Consider the following 16887-nt stretch of genomic DNA (forward strand, 5'->3'; position numbering starts at 1 on the left):
GGCTAATTTTTTTGTATGTTTAGTAGAGATGGGGTTTCACCATGTTGGCCAGGCTGGTCTTAAACTCCTGACCTCAGGCGATCTGCCCACCTCGGCCTCCCAAAGTGCTGGGATTATAGGCGTGAGCCACAGTGCCTGGCCGCCTGTTCGGTTTTATAACAGAAATTTAGACCAATCAGTTGGGAAAGAAAGGGAATTACTTATCGAGTTAATTTTTCTGGAAAACATATATACATTAAAAATAGAATAAATACGGCCAAACTTGAACATTAAGGCTATAAACTCGGAATTTCTATTAGTAACAGAGCAAGAATGAGATTCTCATCCTGTGTCTCCTTGTGAGCAAAAAAGCGGCTGGTCTTGTTTTTCTGATTTTAATTTGCTTGGCAGTCTGGTAAACTTGTTTTATGTTTATAAATTAGATCCCATCTAAAAGTATATGTGAGATTGGAATTCAGCAGCCCTCAAATCTTTGCAGGTTTTATACATATAGGGCTTGCTATGTACCATAGAAACTTGTTGCTTAAACTTTCTTTTTAAAATTGTTTCTCTTTACATACTAGGAAGTGTTTGAACAGCTTGAGACCTATTGGCCTGGAACTATTTTCCTATGATCTAAGCACTTGACTTAGAGTTTAAGTATTTCAGTAGGTTCAGACCTAAACATCTTTTTAAAAATATCTGATTTTTAACCCCCATTTCTTTTTAAGCTGGTCATATAAGGATTTTAAGGATCTATTTGTTTTTCAAAGACAATGATTTTTCTAAGTGGCACTCTAAATTTACCTTGGCATTTCAACCAACAGTCTAGTAAATCTACAAGCTATAATTAAAAAGCAATGCCGTAACTTTATAGTGCTAGTGAAAGTCTTACTTCTTTAAGTTACAAGTAAAAGATATTAACTTCTGCCTACAAAGTAATTATTTTAAAGAAAAATAAGTGAAATAAGTGCAAGTTAAAAAGTTTGTTTAAGGCTCTTAATGCAAGAATTCAAACTCTCATCTTTGCCTCACAGAGTAGAATTGTCATAAATGAAAAAATATTTTTATTCTACTTAGAAGCATCTTTTTAAAGTGCATATGATGAGCAAAGTGTGTAAAGATATAAATATATATTTAAAGTGTAATGGTGTACAACAATCACTATAACAGTAAGTAAAGCAATGCCATAAAAATGGAGAACACATTCTTCAACACATTGAGAAAGTTATTTTCAAAGCCTGGCCCATTAGGTTGGAACCAGAAGTTTCCAGATATATGCCCACATTTGCATGAAACTAAATATTTTACATTCCAATGATGAATTGGTACATACTTGAGAATGGATGGTTGTACTGGCTCTGAAAGAAACAGGAAAAAAAATGACCTTCTAAATTATGTGAAGTCAAGTAGCTTGCAGAATAGAAAGCAGATCTCTACTGAGGAGACAATCTCTCCTCAGTAGACAATCTCTCTAATCTGTGTTCTCACCAGAGATCTATTGATCCAGGGCCCCACTGGAATATTGGAGCAAATTCATGCAGCTGGTCTGAAGTCAGATTTTTGCCAACTCTGTCCTCTCTTATGATATGCCGTCACTGTTGGAATCATGGCATGTCTAGATTGAAGTTGGGCATAAAGTTTAAAAACTTTTTTGGGCAGAAGTGGCTATATTTCTTTTGTAAGCTGCAAAAATCTATTTCACTTTTAGCATTGCTTTTCTACTGGTACAATAACTACTTTGTAAATTTTTATTACTCATTGATTAAAATTAAGGTACTAGAGAGAATGAAAACAGTTATTTTGCTTAAGTTGCCTGGACTCAGACTATTGTGCAAGCATTCATTTTCTGTGGTACTTTGTTTCACAGAAAGATCTGTAGGTGAGCTTGAACAGAGTCAGCAAACTTTTCCTGCAAAGGATCAGATAGTAAATATTTTAGGTTTGGTGGGCCATACGGACTTTGTCACAGCTACTCAACTCTGTCTTGTCATGAGAAAGCAGACATAGACTATACATAAACAAATGAGTATCTATAGACAATAAAATTTGAATTTTTTGCATGTCACATAATATTCTTTTTATTAACCACATAAAATACAATGATTCTTAGCTTGTAGGCTGTATAAAAACAGATGGCGGCTGGATTTGGCCCATGGACTAGAGTTTGCCCACCCATGAATAGAATACAATCACATACAGTGATGAAAAATAAGAAAACGTATCTCTTAACATAAACTTTTATGCTTCTTATTAGATATTTAGTTCCACTTGGATTTGTTTTTCCTAATTGTCTCTTAAAATGTGTCATAATTCTTAGTTCAAAAGAATCCTAACTCACTGAAGCAGTTAGTGTTGAGTTGCAATTCAAAAATTCAAAACTCACTTGAAAGATTCAAGTTCTAACTACTAAGCGAACCCATTACATGAAATGAAAGCTTTATTACGTTATGTATTTGACATGGAAGAAATACTATTCATGTCCTTTGTTTTAAATATGAAATGAACACATTTACTAAGATTGCCCTGAATTTGGAAGAAACCCTGGTCCCTTAGCCATCAATGAGATGGTATAATTTTACTGAGTTGAATATTTCATTATGTAACCATGGTCTCACTGTTTAAGGTTTTCCATCAAGCCTTCTACACTGTCTCTCATATAAGCGATTATTTGCCGCTCTGTATTTACATTTGATATTCTTTCTGTATTAGTTCTGATTCCTGAGACACTATTGGAAGTATTAGAAATTATAGCCCTTGCTGGAAACAAAGAGAGGAGATGGTGTTAGGCCAGCAAAGCCAGGAAGCTGTTTCTATATGACGTTTGCTGAATAAATCAAATGTAAGTTCTCAGCAACTGTATTTTTGTTCTAAGTGTTTCTAGTAATAGAACTATTTCCAGCCAAACCCTCGTTAAGAGGGAGAGAGACAGAGAGATCAGTCAAGTAATTTACAAAGTGATCAGCAGTTTTTAATGTTTTTAACATGCCTTGCAAGCCAAAAGCAAGGTGCACCACCACCTATCAAAGCCTAGACAAGCACAGGTTTCCTCTCAGTTTCCCTTTTTGTCAGTTCTTGGCATATGTTACATGCTCAAGAACTTTTCTATAAACAAACTTGTTTATCAGACTCAGTAATTAGGAGTTAAGATAAACAACTACATAATTTTCAAAACTCATTAAAATGTAAAAACATAGGGTGTATAGTTCAAAGAACAGGAAAGAGTACCATTAAAGGTACTAAGGCACAAAACTTCTTTTCTTTCAGAATTTATTTTTTCTCAACTTCTCTGTGCTATTTGTCATGCTCCCATGGAATAGGATACTTAGGGGGTGAGTGCAGATTACAGCCTCTCGGGGGTCCATACTGTTAGTGGCATTAGTTGCTAGATTGACACACTGTGTTGCTGGCAAGGGAGGGAAAGTCAATACCCGCTTCCCATGGGCCTGCTACCAGAATCTGCAGCAGGTGAGATCCCTGAAGGATTGCAACCTCCACATTTGAGATGCACTCAGCTCTTGGATCAGGGTGCCCACTGAACATGCCATCCTGGGGAATAGGGTTGGCTGCCTCCAGGCCCCACCTAGATGCCACAGAGTGCATGTGGCCAACACCATCCTGCCTCATCTTTGAGCCCAGGCCTTGCAGTGGGTGGAGGACAGCTTTGGAATGCTGGTTGATGTCTGAGAATCTGTTCTGGGGAGGTGGGGAGGCTTCAGGGACTCCAAGTCTCTCAGCACTTTCTCCATTGTCCATTTGACTACCCTTACAAAAAAACAAATTAAAAGATAAAATTATTAAGAATTTCAAAATAGTGACCCTAAGCATCAGGCCTTTGTGAGAATGGGGCCTTCTTGACTGCACTAGTGGCTAACATTTATTGAAGTTCTATCAGCAAACTCTTCTAATCAATTTACAGTATACCTAATTCTCACACATGAAAACATATTGTGCAGAGAGGAAACTAAGTCACAAACATAAAGTAATTTTTTCCAAGTTCATGAAATCAGTATGTTGTGATGCCAAGATTCTATTAATACTACAGGCAGTCTGACTTCTAGGCTCTTCATTTTAAACCAGCTCAACATCTCATATGGTATAATTGCTTCAATATCTGTCTTGTAGGGACATGGATGAAGCTGGAAACCTCATTCTGAGCAAACTATCTCAAGGACAGAAAACCAAACACTGCATGTTCTCACTCATAGGTGGGAATTGAACAATGAGAACACTTGGACACAGAGTGGGGAACATCACACACCAGGGCCTGTTGTGGGGTAGGGGGAGGGGGGAGGGACAGCATTAGGAGATATACCTAATGTAAATGACGAGTTAATGGGTGCAGCACACCAACATGGCACATGTATACATGTGTAACAAACCTGCACGTTGTGCACATGTACCCTAGAACTTAAAGCATTAAAAAAAAAAAAAAACTTGTCTGTGGTTTTATACTTGGACCTACTTCTCTGGAGATTTTTCTCTTCCCCAGCAATGTCCTTTTTATGACCCATTGAAATCACATTAAAACTTAACCTGACATTTGACGGCTTAGAGCATTACAAAGTGCTCAATAAACTTTAGCTTTTATTATTATCTTCCAATTCTGCTTCTTGTCTAGGCATTCCTTCAAATGCATGTGAAGTGTTGTTTGAACTGGCAATGGCTTAATGTGTACTTTTATCAGCTGTATATCCTGAAAGAGGTACCAATATGTACATTTCAATCCCCAAAACAAAGATATTGAGAATGTTCTTAAGATGCCGACCCTTTAAAAATCCTTCAGATCCTTTAATTCAGTTAGTTTTTTGTAAGACTGTCTATATATGGGTACCACATTTATACATCACTGAATGAGTATCTATTTTATATATCAAATAGAATGCAATTCTAGAACCTAAATCCCTCTTGAATATGTAGTTTTTCAACTTTATAAGATAGATACCTTAATAACACCTATCTTGTGTAGACAACAAACGAAGTCCGAAGTCAATTGCCATTTTCTCTTGGTCACAAAGTTACTATGAGGTAATGCCAGGATGCTAATGTGGACAGTCTGACTACAGGGTCCTCACTCTAAAACGGCACAAGATCCCATATGGTAGAGTAGCTTTGATATCCATAATATTAAACATTTATTCAAATGAAAATTAGAATTCCACATAAAATGCTTAAATATTCAAAAGTAAAACTTAAGTTTCTCCTGAATTTATTTATTCACATCAGAATACAAGATTAGAATATTATGAAATAATTAAGTCAAGCATAAAATATTTATTGAATACCTACTAAGATCCAGGCCTGATAGACACTTTACACACATCAGTGAAGAAAATAGACAAAGATTTGTATTATTGAGGAGCATATAGTACAGCAGATAATTAAAGTTTTCTTAATAGTATCTGCTCTATGTTGGACAACTTTTAAAGAATTTATTTATAATAAAGATGTATTTACAAGTATAATTGTTTTATTTAAATGTTTTGACATCCAACGTTGAGGCACATTAGATTGTATCCCTGTTTCTATCACCCTCATAGTATCTTCTAGTGGTGCTTTTGTTACTCCTTTCTTCCATTCCCTCTTTATTCTTTCTTTCTTTCTGTCTTTTTTAAAAACAGCTGCTGACCATACACTTTATTATCAGCTAAGGGATATGTTAAGTGGCTGCCTGCCCAACCACAGCCAGTTTGTATCCATGATCACTTGGCTTAGCTTTCTCTGAAGGAAGTAAGTTGTATCCTAGGGAAATTAGACTGAAAATCTTTTTTTTCCCCATTGCCAGCCATTCCTAGAAGTTCTATGATTAATACAAATTTCACTTCTAAAATTATTTTATTCACCCAGTCACTTTGAAAGTTATATACAATGCAAAAAATAAGAATGTTATCTCTTTACTTACATTTTAACACCCTTACAAAATCCCCTAAATTAAAAATAATATTTAACATTATAGAACAAAGTTAATATTTAAAGAAGTTGAGTTGTTCATTTTTGTTTCGTTTTGTGTTGTGGTATGGGGGAATTTATTATTTTAGAATGACTCAGTTAACCCTTAATAGTTTCTACAAAATGGAAGATTATCAATGCAAAAGAAAATACATTTGAATTTCAAGAAACACTTCTAAGCAGCCTATACAAGAAAGCAGTGAGCATCAATATGAGGACATTTAAATTTTTTTTAGAATTGTTCAACTTTTTACATTTCACACAGTTTGAGATAATGGGACAAATATGTCAAAGGGGTCAGTGTGTCATATTCAGAGGAGAACCTGCTTTGAAATCTGACAGATTAGGTTTGAATTTTGACTCTGAAACTTTCCAGCAGGGTGGTTTGAGGCTTTTGGAATAAACATTCTGAGCCTTCATTTCATTATAATAGAAGAGAGGGATCATGACATCCACATATACAAAGCACTTGGCATATAGAAGTATGTACTCTATGGTAGATATTAGTATTCATCATGAGAGAGCTAGATTTAAGAAAGACAAAAATCCTATAAAGACACTGAACTGTTCATTCCAAGAACATAGGTTTTGTGTGATTAAGGAATTTGACAGGGAGGAATACACAAAGATAACAGACTGAATCAAACCATACCAAGATCTCTGAATACATGTCAAGAAGCAAAACAAAATAGTTATCTTTTAAAAACCAGTTTTGGATCAGGTACTATTAGAGACTTTTACATATGTTCTTCCAGGTATTCCTCAAAACAAAATTGAATCTCATAGCGATTGATTGAATAGAGCCAGACAAGAGCATGTGGAAATCCCAGTTGCCTTCGTGTGCACCTTGATGTGCAGCTACTGACACAGAAAAATAGGAAGTGCATTGTGGAAGAGTTAAAGGGGCGCACAAAGTTTTATTTTGGGAAAAAATGCCAGTTACTAGAGTACAGTCTTAACTGATCAAGAAAAATGTATATTTTGTCACAATTTCCTTTATGTTTCCATTGGGACAAAGCTAGTCTAATATATGAGACCCTTGAATGGCCCTTATCTTTGATATAAGTGGAGAGTATTTGCAAAATGTAATTTCCTTGCAGCCCACTTCATTATATATACCTATTTTCATAACAAAGCCTGTGAAGAAAAAAATGATGTTAAAATCAATGCAATCCTTGAATAATTGAGATTTTTAAAATGGATCTGTACAAAAAGCTATCCTTCAGAACAATGTCTCTCAAGTACTGTTTGCATTAATTTACACCCATTTTCCTTTGGAATTTCTCTCACTTACTATTTATTTTTTTAATCATTCACAATATTTCAGAGTTACTTCTCTGTTTTTAAGCATTCTACTTTAATTTGAAAATATAAAGAATGTAATAAAATTGAATGATTAAGTTGCACTTCTGTTAAGCAGGATTATTTTCTTATATCTTATAGCAGAATTTTATTAGGTAATTGTTTTTCATCAGTATGTTCTGCCTACAACCTAGTCGTTAGGAAAATTGGAAAAGCATTGCCAGATTTTCTTTGCCCAGACGTAATCTTTACATTTCTTAAATTGTGCTTGACAATTTGAAGTGATGACAAAATTATACCTTTGGTTGTATATTTTTCTTATCATACTAATTTGAATCTAATTGAGGCTATATAGAATTTTTTCTTTTGTCATACATTATAATTTCTATAATTCTTTATAATATTGAAATTCTGTAGTTCAACTATTGCTTCCTAAAATACAACATATGCTCAGATTAAACAAGATTATTAATTAAAACACATAAATATTAGCTTTATTATTGTTCCAAACTTACGTTCCTTTTGGATTGTAAAATATAAGATGTGAAACTTATCTTTTAAAATCAAGTGATCTTTGATTTTGCTACATCATCTACTCATATGTTCTGGGCCTCAGTGGGGACCAGAAAGCTAAGGACTTAACATGTTTCTATGACAATTTTAGGAAGAAAAAATAGTATCATTTTACATCTCCACCTTCTCTTCATCAGAAAACAGACCTTGAGAATTACTGTAGATAGTCTTACGCCATAAAGATAAATGCAATTTTGAGGAACATGTAACATGATTGCTAAGCAATTGTGTGCATATATATGTATATATATATATATATCCAATTTTGCACATTTAGTAATAGAATAACATATTTTTAAAATGAGGTCTGCCCTCAGTAATAAACTTTCTCATTTGTTAACAAATATTTTTAAGAATTCTCTAGAGAATTCTTGGCTTGAGCCATAGTTACCAGAAGAATACTTCTGACAAAGGCACTTAAGCAGATATAAGAGAGCGCAAAGGGAAGGCAGAGAGATGTTTCAACGCTGTCATTTTAAATCTTCAAAAAGCATCTCCACATCAGAAGTGACTTCACAGATCCCGAGTCTCTACATTTCTGAGATATTGTTTGGTTTCATTTTTTTTTTCTCTCCAGGTTCCAGGTTCCATAATCTTTTTAAGAGGTATAGGATTTGGGAAACATAGTATGGAGCATGAAATTTCTCTCTCTCTCTGTCTCTCTCTCTCTATATATATATGTATATAAATATATACTTTTTTTTTAAATTACCAGATTAGTGATTAAGACAGATATTAGAAGAGAAACAACGAAACTGTTATTTTTCTTTCACCATTCGTGGAATTATTGGTACTTCTATATTAAGAAACAAAATAAAAGCAATCATTTAAATATAAGAAGTAGTATGATAGATATATTTTTGATAAAAATGAAGTAAATATTTGTCTCTAAATTCAAACTATCCACAGTGCAATCAGTAAGTATTAGAAAACAAGTAAAGACTTGTTTTATGTGCTCTGGCTATATGTCAGACATAGAAGAAACAAGGAGAACTGATAACCCCTAACTTTTAAGGTCTATTCTAAATGTAAAGATGCAGTATAGTTCCAAAATTATAGTTAAAAAATATATATATACAAATAATAAATCATCCACAGTAAATGTTGGAAACAGAAAAAAACAGGCAATATGTACAAATATAAAACTTCTCTAATATTGATATTAAAAAGAATTTATAAATAATAATAGAAGCATGCTGATTGTTTTATTATAATATTTTCAAATTCAAATTAAGATAATGAAGCTGTATTCAAGAATATTAGAAGTATTGTGAATATATATAGGACTGAAAATGATTTTGTATAACAGCAAAAAGCAAAATTGAATGGCATTCTATTTAAAATGCTTTCTTTTTTATATTTAAATGTATTATTTTAGAGGAAATTCATCATTTAATAGGTGGCTAGCAAACTGTTTCAAAAAGCAAGATAATTTACAATTGAGTATAGGATATCAGCATTTCCATATTTTGCATCATCTTGATTTAATATTTCTGGTGCTTCAGCAATGCTAGAGTGCCCGTTCTTGGGAACCACATCACCACAGAAATATAATATATGTGTTCCGTATCGTTTCCTGCATTATGTGTGTGGGTTGTGGTTGTTGCCTAAGTTCCCATGACTATTGAGTGAGGAAGTTGGGTATAATTCCTGGCAGCATAGTAGTTTATCCATTACACTAAAGAGCAGATCGTATTTCAAAATGTTTTTCTGAGATCATTACAGAAACAAATGGCAGGGTTATCAGCCTTATTACCAATTGCCCAGAAAATGTTGGGGGGAAAAAGCCACTAAAAATAGCCACAGGAAGCAATAATTTCTATAGCAAAATGTTCGGCTGTTCACTTAGTATGCTAAGTAATATATTTTTGATCAAAGATAAACAGTTTAAAAAGTTACATTTGTGTTGTGGGGAGGCAAGGCTGAGGGAAGGAGGAAATTGCTATTCCCTAAAGGCTGATGTACCTTGTAAAATAATCTGTCTTCAAACTCAGAATGAAAGGGAGCCAAAAACAGCTTTGAATTACATGAAGACCCTGGAGAGGCTGTTCATTACACAATTTGCTGTAGTGGTTTGCAGATGTCTCATTTTGTGAGTCAGATTATGCACTTTATTTTTTGTTTTTTAAGTTATGTTGTATAGCGTTGGTTATAAATTCTTTCCTGATTTGTCACAATTTCTCTGTAAACAGCACAATGTCTACTTTGAACAAGCTGATACATTGTACCCCTGCTGTTTGAAAACTGTGACTGATGAAAGAGCTGCACTCTGGCTCTGAAGCAAGTAAGGTACTTAGTAGAAAATGGCCCTTTTATATAGTGCATCCAACTATAACATCAGAAGGCTGGACTTGTAACCACTTTATAGAGAAAGTACCCAAGAGTACACAGTGAGGTGATCAGCAAAATGCCAACTCTGAACAGCAATGAGGCAGTGATGTCAAATGACCCGTTTTGGCACATTTTATTTTAAGGATGTAATCCTGTAGCACATACATAGTCCTTGCTAAAGTTAATAAAACTTCCCTTATAAGCTAAGAAGTCTTACTGAAAAAATACTTATTCATAGATTTGTTCTAAAGTTGGGTTCCTGGTTTTAACTGAGGTCATATTCAGGCAATAAAGACTCTAACAAGAAAAAACCTTTTTTTCCTTAATTTGGGGAAAAATGTCATTATGCCTTGGGAAGTATTATAATATTGTTGTAATCATCTGCAATCCTCATTAGTCTTCTTATTATATCTGAAGCACTTGTATTTGTTGAAGTAGAAGCAGCTGAGATAAAAGAAATTTGAAAGTGAAATCATTACACATTTGAGTCAGTGCCTTTTTCAAACTGGAAGCCTGCTCTATTACTCTTAATGAGCTGATGTCCCAAATACTGAAAATGGATTAATATTTCTTAACCTCTTTTGAACCTCTAGTTAAAAACTGTGGTGTGAATTCAAAAGGAAAAAAGAATGTCAATAGTGTTTTTAAACTATTCATTTGGGGAACCATTAGTCAACCTTTACAAATTACTTGATAGTAATATTTAGCCAAGTCTAAATTTAATGTTTTTATCGATTAGAATACTAAAAGAAACCTATTTTTAGTAGTTATTTTATATTTTTAAGGATCGATTATATGTCATATAATTCATAAGCAACAGTTAATAGATACTTAAAATTTAAGAAAATATTTACATATTAAAATTAAATATTAATAACAATATATGGATAAAAGTATATAGAACTAAATATACACGCACACAAATGAGTACAAATAAAACTGAAGAAAGTGGATAAAATTGATATCAAAGTCAATATCCTAGGCTAATGTTATACTATAGTTTACCTTTAGCAGAAACTAGGTAAAGTATACACTGTATCTCTTTATTATTTCTTTCAACTGCATGTGAATATACAATTATCTCAGTAAAATTTTCATCTAAAAATTAAATGTTACATAATTATAATTTGATCTACCTATAGCCTCTAAATTTACAAAAGGAATAGGCATTTTTAAATAACTGCTCTAGATATTTAATAGATAATAAATACCTAGTAAGAAGAGATATCCTAAATTTAGCATATTAGAAGTCAAGTACACATATAGTATGAGATTTTATAGGTTAATAAAATATAATGTTAATTTAGAAGAAAAGGAAGTGTTTCAATATTTGAAAAGAGAAAATTTCTAATTCCCAGGTATTGTGCATTTTTACTGCATCTAGTGAAATCACTGTTATAAACCACTCAAAGCAACATCACTGGTGTTGATTTTATTTGAAGATAATATAATCCAGTTTTATATTGTACTTTGTAAATCAAAAGAAACATGGGACAGGGAATGCTTGCAGTACAGATCTAAGTTGGAGGAAGACATCACTTTTAATTAAGAAGCACTAAAGTGATATATAGTTCTATAGGAAAAGTGCCAGATCAGAAGAAGTGAAAACACTTACGTTTTAATAGTTTCCTTTTGGTGACTCTAACTATGCTAATTTGTCTTTGATAAATTGGGACAAGGACTGTCAACTTAAATGGTCAACATAGTCATTAAAATTAAGCAATAATATTTCTATAGTAATAATCTTAGATATGTTTAAGACTTAGCCCTTTTTCTGGAAGTTAGAGTCTAATAATCTCTGCTTAGGCCCCCAGGGAGTGGGGTGAGGGGAGGGTGGCTGCGGCATTCAAGTTCTGGCAGCATGTGAAACAACAGGCAACTTTCAGGAATTTCAGGGCCACACAATCTACTTGAGTTACATAATACACTTATGATTAACACTAATTCATTTAAAGTGCTCAAGTATCTATGTACCCAGTTAGAAGATCCTATAATATTCCCAGGTATTTTGCATTTCATCACTCTATTACCATTTTGATGTTGACATGAGGACCCAAGATTCAATCTTCATAATAAAGACAAAATTTCTTATTAACAGCTAAAGTGAATACACAAGTTGACATTCTAATACAATGTCAGAAGACGGAACCAAGGGATTGCCTTGGGTGGGCATCAACATTGAATCATTGCAGTTGAAAATAACAATCAGTTTTGTTTTTATGATTTCACATTGACGTTTACCTATATTTAAGCTCCTTTAGAGATTTCAAATGATCAGACCACCAAGCCTGGCTGCATTTTCCTCGAAAACTATTGAGAAAAAATATATATAGATCACGAAGACCTCGTTGATTCTTTGCAATTTGCATCTGCACTATACCAAAACTAGGAGAAATGTGAAAAAAATCAGATATCCATATGTTATTTAATACCTCATATCCAGATGTTTTGGAGGTCTGATGTTATAAGGTTTATAGCTTTAAGACTGCATATATTTTCAAAAGTCAAATAAAATATTGCATTTTATTTATTCATTTGTTTCTCATTTTGATTTGTTTCTACTATCTTTTAGAATTACCAAGAAATTTTATGGAAATCATCATTTTGAAGTCAGATAATAAGCAGAAAAATAAAGAACTGCAATATTATCTATCTTCTTAAGTGTATATTTAGCATTCTCTTGTTCAGTTATCCAGATGGTTAAATTTATTTCTTGAAAAGCAAATCACATATCAAATTTAGCCTTACTTTTTGGCACATATGATGGTAATGTGGATTAAATGTTATTAAAACAGCTAAATTTAATTAAAAATATACTTTTGAACTAAAAAACTAAAAATCTCAGGTTAAAATTTTTTCATAATCTGTGTAAATCTGAAAATATGAGTAAAATTACTGAATTGTATTGAAATGAAGGCAGGAAAAACAAATTTTATAAAATGTTTACATATATTTATAAACTATGTATGTTTCCTTTATTACTAATTTAAATGTCCTTACTCATAAACAGAAGATCTAAATATGGGAAATAATCAAATTCCATCATGTTTAATATTTTTCTTTCTCCAGTCATATAAACATTGATTCATGCACTTATTTTTATATTTTGTTGCTCAAAGCTATAGTTGACAAGGTAGGACATTTGAATATGTTCTGGGTAGCAATTTTGTTACCTTAATTTATAATTGTAAATATTTAGAAACATGAACTCCATTTGTCCTCCTGCCCCAGGCAGGCTACTGTTAGGTGAGACTATACAGATCTTTTTTTTCTAAGTCATATTATCATTATCTGATATAGTTTGGACGTGTGTCCCTGCCCCAATCTCAAAGTGAATTGTCTAATTGTAATCCTCAATGTTGGAGGTTGGGCCTGGTGAGAGGTGATTGGATCATGGGTTGGATTCTCATGAATGGTTTAGCACCATCCCGTTGCTGCTGTTCTCATGATAGTGAGTGAGTTACAGGAGATCTGGTTGTGTAAAAGTGTGCAGCACTTTGCTGCTGGCTCTCGCTTGCTCCTGCTTTCACCATGTGCCTGTTCCCCCTTTGCCTTCTGCCATGACTAGAAGCTTCCTGTGGTCTCCCCAGAAGCAGATGCCACTATGCTCCCTGTACAGCCTGAAGAACTATGAGCCAATTAACCCTCTTTTCTTATAAATTACCCAGCCTCAAGTATTTCTTTATGGCAATGCAAAAACAGAGTAATCTTTTCCTCAAGATCCTTCCTCACAACTAAGAAGTTGACCCTGCCTTTTCTTTCTTCCATGTATATGGGTTTTCTTTACAGTGCCCTCTAAATTTTGATGATTGGTTTATATTTCACTCTTCCTGGATAAACTGTATTTAGATTTTAAAAATCACTCTGCCTTACTTAGTATTAGAACTCTAATGCTCTATAGCAGTCATGTACCTGGAACCTAGTAGTTGCTCATGAAAATGTATGTTCAGTTTTATGTTGAATTTGTGTTACTGAAAACCATCTATCAGAGTATGGATTATACTTTAGGTCGGGGTGTCCAATCTTTTGGCTTCCCTGGGTCACATTGGAAGAAGAATCATCTTGGGCCACACATAAAATATACTAACAATAGCTGATGAGCAAAAAGAAAAATAATCGCAAATAAACCCTCATAATCTTTTAAGAAAGTTTACAAATTTGTGTTGGGTCACATTCAAAGCCATGCTGGGCCACACACAGCCCACAGGCCGCAGGTTGGACAAGCTTGTTTTAGATATTCACTTAGCACATGTTAATGATGGAGTAAATAAAATTGATCTTCCAACTTGCAATTTTCTAGCATCCTCATGAAATTAAAATTCCATTTCCCTTACCAATACCTGTCTCTATTACCTAAAGACTATCCATTAGAGGGTAACTAATTAATGCATTAATTTTTCTCTGCTGAGGTATTGGCACTGACTTTTTAGTAATGCCATGTATTTTTCCCATTTGTAATTTGTAAAATATTCTCTTATGATCACCATGTATTTTGTAAATAATAAAATAGTATTTGATTATATATATAATCAATGATAATAATGATTATATATATATAGTATCATATACATGTCATTTAACAAACCATTGTTATGATTTAAATTATGTTGCCCAAAAAGTTGTTGAAGTGCTTTCTCTTAGTAAATGTGACCTTAATTGGATATAGTGTCCTAGCAGATGAAATCATTTGGGTGGTCCCTAATCAATACGACTGAGTCTTTATAAAAAGGGGAAATTTAGACACAGACATAGACACACACACACAGGGAGAATCCTATGTGAGCATGAAGGAAGATACCAGAAAATGCATCTATAATCCAAAAAATGCCAAAATGTCCAGAAAACTACCAGAAATTAGGAAATGGGCATAAACAGATTCTCCCTCACATCCCTCAGCAGAAACCAACCTTGCTGACACTTTGATGGTGCATGTCTAGCCTCTAGAACTGTGAGAACGTTAATTTCTGCTGTTTAAGCCATCCAGTTTTTGGTGAGCTTTGTAGCATTTTCATAGAGCTTTGTTACACCAGCTCTACAAAACTAATACACCTATAAATATTGCTGAAGATAAATATTCTCAGAGCCGCCTACTATTACTATTTGGACAATATATCAACAACTAGAGTGACTGACGTGTGAATAGTATCTTTTGAAAGAAATCCTAAAATTGACCTTCATTGAGAACTTTCAAAGAGAAGAGAAAAGTCCAATTTGGGGTGCAGTCCTATGCAAAAGCAGGCATCCTAGTGGGGATGAGGCCAGGTGAGTTTTTATGATTGGCTTAAACACAGATTGGGATAGCATGAAATAAAGGCAGAGAAAAGGGGATAGAAGATCCTAAACCCTCTAATTATGTTCTTTCATCCTCCCTCACTACGCACCATTTGCTTTTTTATAATGTGATACCTGCCAGAGAGATCATATGGGCAAAGTATTTCTGCTTCTAAATTAGCCCAAAAGTTTAAAAAAAAAAAAGATTCCTGGTTTGCTTTCCTGTGAAAGTATAAGATAAAATGTAAAGAACAAGCACAGTGATGATAGAAAGGTTGGACTCAGATTTTATATTTTTACAAAAGGAATTTTTAAAACACATATTGTACGTGAAGAGATGTAGCAGGATACTAATAGCGTAGGCCTTTTAAAAATCAATAATTGGTGTTAGTAATAAGAGATGTGCTGACAACCAGCTGTGAAAGTGGCCTCATTCCTGCAGTGCAGGAGGGAAAGAAACCAGCCGGTGATTACTAACTCCAAGTATTGCTTGCAGTGAAAGCTTCATTAAAAAAATTAGTAAAATACCCTTTTTACCTTAAAATATGTGTCCCCATATTGAAAGAGGATCTATATAAAGAGTTCAGAAAAGAACTGCTGCAAACTGTTCAAATCAAGAGTATTTCCCAGTTGGGCTACCGGCCTACATTGTGGAACTTACTCTTTAGTAAAAAGCTCTTCTCCTCCCAATTAAAGAAAAAAAGGTTGGGATGCCCACAGGTCCTTGCAGCATGTTTAGCATGACTTTTAACCCCTCATTTCACCTTCTGTATATGGCTCTTCTTTATGCCACCACCTGATACAGCCACAGAATCTAGTCTCCACTGCAAATTAGGCTGTTAGCATCTCTTTCACAATTTTTAAAAGTCAGTGTTGAAATTTACTGTTGGCCCTTGCTGGTCTTCTATGCATGCTGCCTGTGAAAATCCAGCCATTTATTTTTATTCAAATCAAAGGGAGGCATTTTTGTTATTAAATAAGTTACTCAAAAACAAACAGCAACAGAGTCCACTTCTTACCAGCATATTCCTGCAAGCCTGATATTCTACATGAATTGTCTTAATGAGGAAATATATCCAAGCACTGAATAAGGAATCTTAGATTTCCAGCTTTGACTTTTAGCTACAGCTCACTCACACACGACCTTACAAAATCCCTTAAATCTCCAAGAGCCCATTTCTCATTTTCCTCTGTGCTCCCATGGAGCTGATCCAATGGTTTTTAAGGGAGCTCTGAGCTTGGACAAGCTCTGAAGGGCATGGGGCAAGACAAGAAATGGGCCCTGCGCTCCCTGCTTATTGTCCTGGAAAATAGGTATGATAATATCAGCCTCACCGGGGTCCCATTGCAATTAATGTTTGGAAAATGTTTTGAAATCCCAGAGTTAAGAAAGGCAATACCAGCGTCAATTATTTAAGGGTCTTATTTCTAAAGCACTATTCAAATTGTTTTAAGCCACTTTTTCTAAAAATACATGATACA

General features: G+C 33.9%; 1 long non-coding RNA gene across 1 annotated transcript in view; it reads right to left on the bottom strand.

Moving 5' to 3' along the window:
• LOC134761412 (uncharacterized) overlaps window positions 1-16887 on the bottom strand; it is a 319447-nt gene that overhangs the window by 174155 nt on the left and 128405 nt on the right. The window lies entirely within an intron of this gene.

The sequence above is a fragment of the Pongo abelii genome, chromosome 4, assembly GCF_028885655.2.
Source record: "Pongo abelii isolate AG06213 chromosome 4, NHGRI_mPonAbe1-v2.0_pri, whole genome shotgun sequence".
In the NCBI taxonomy this organism is placed as follows: Eukaryota; Metazoa; Chordata; class Mammalia; order Primates; family Hominidae; genus Pongo; species Pongo abelii.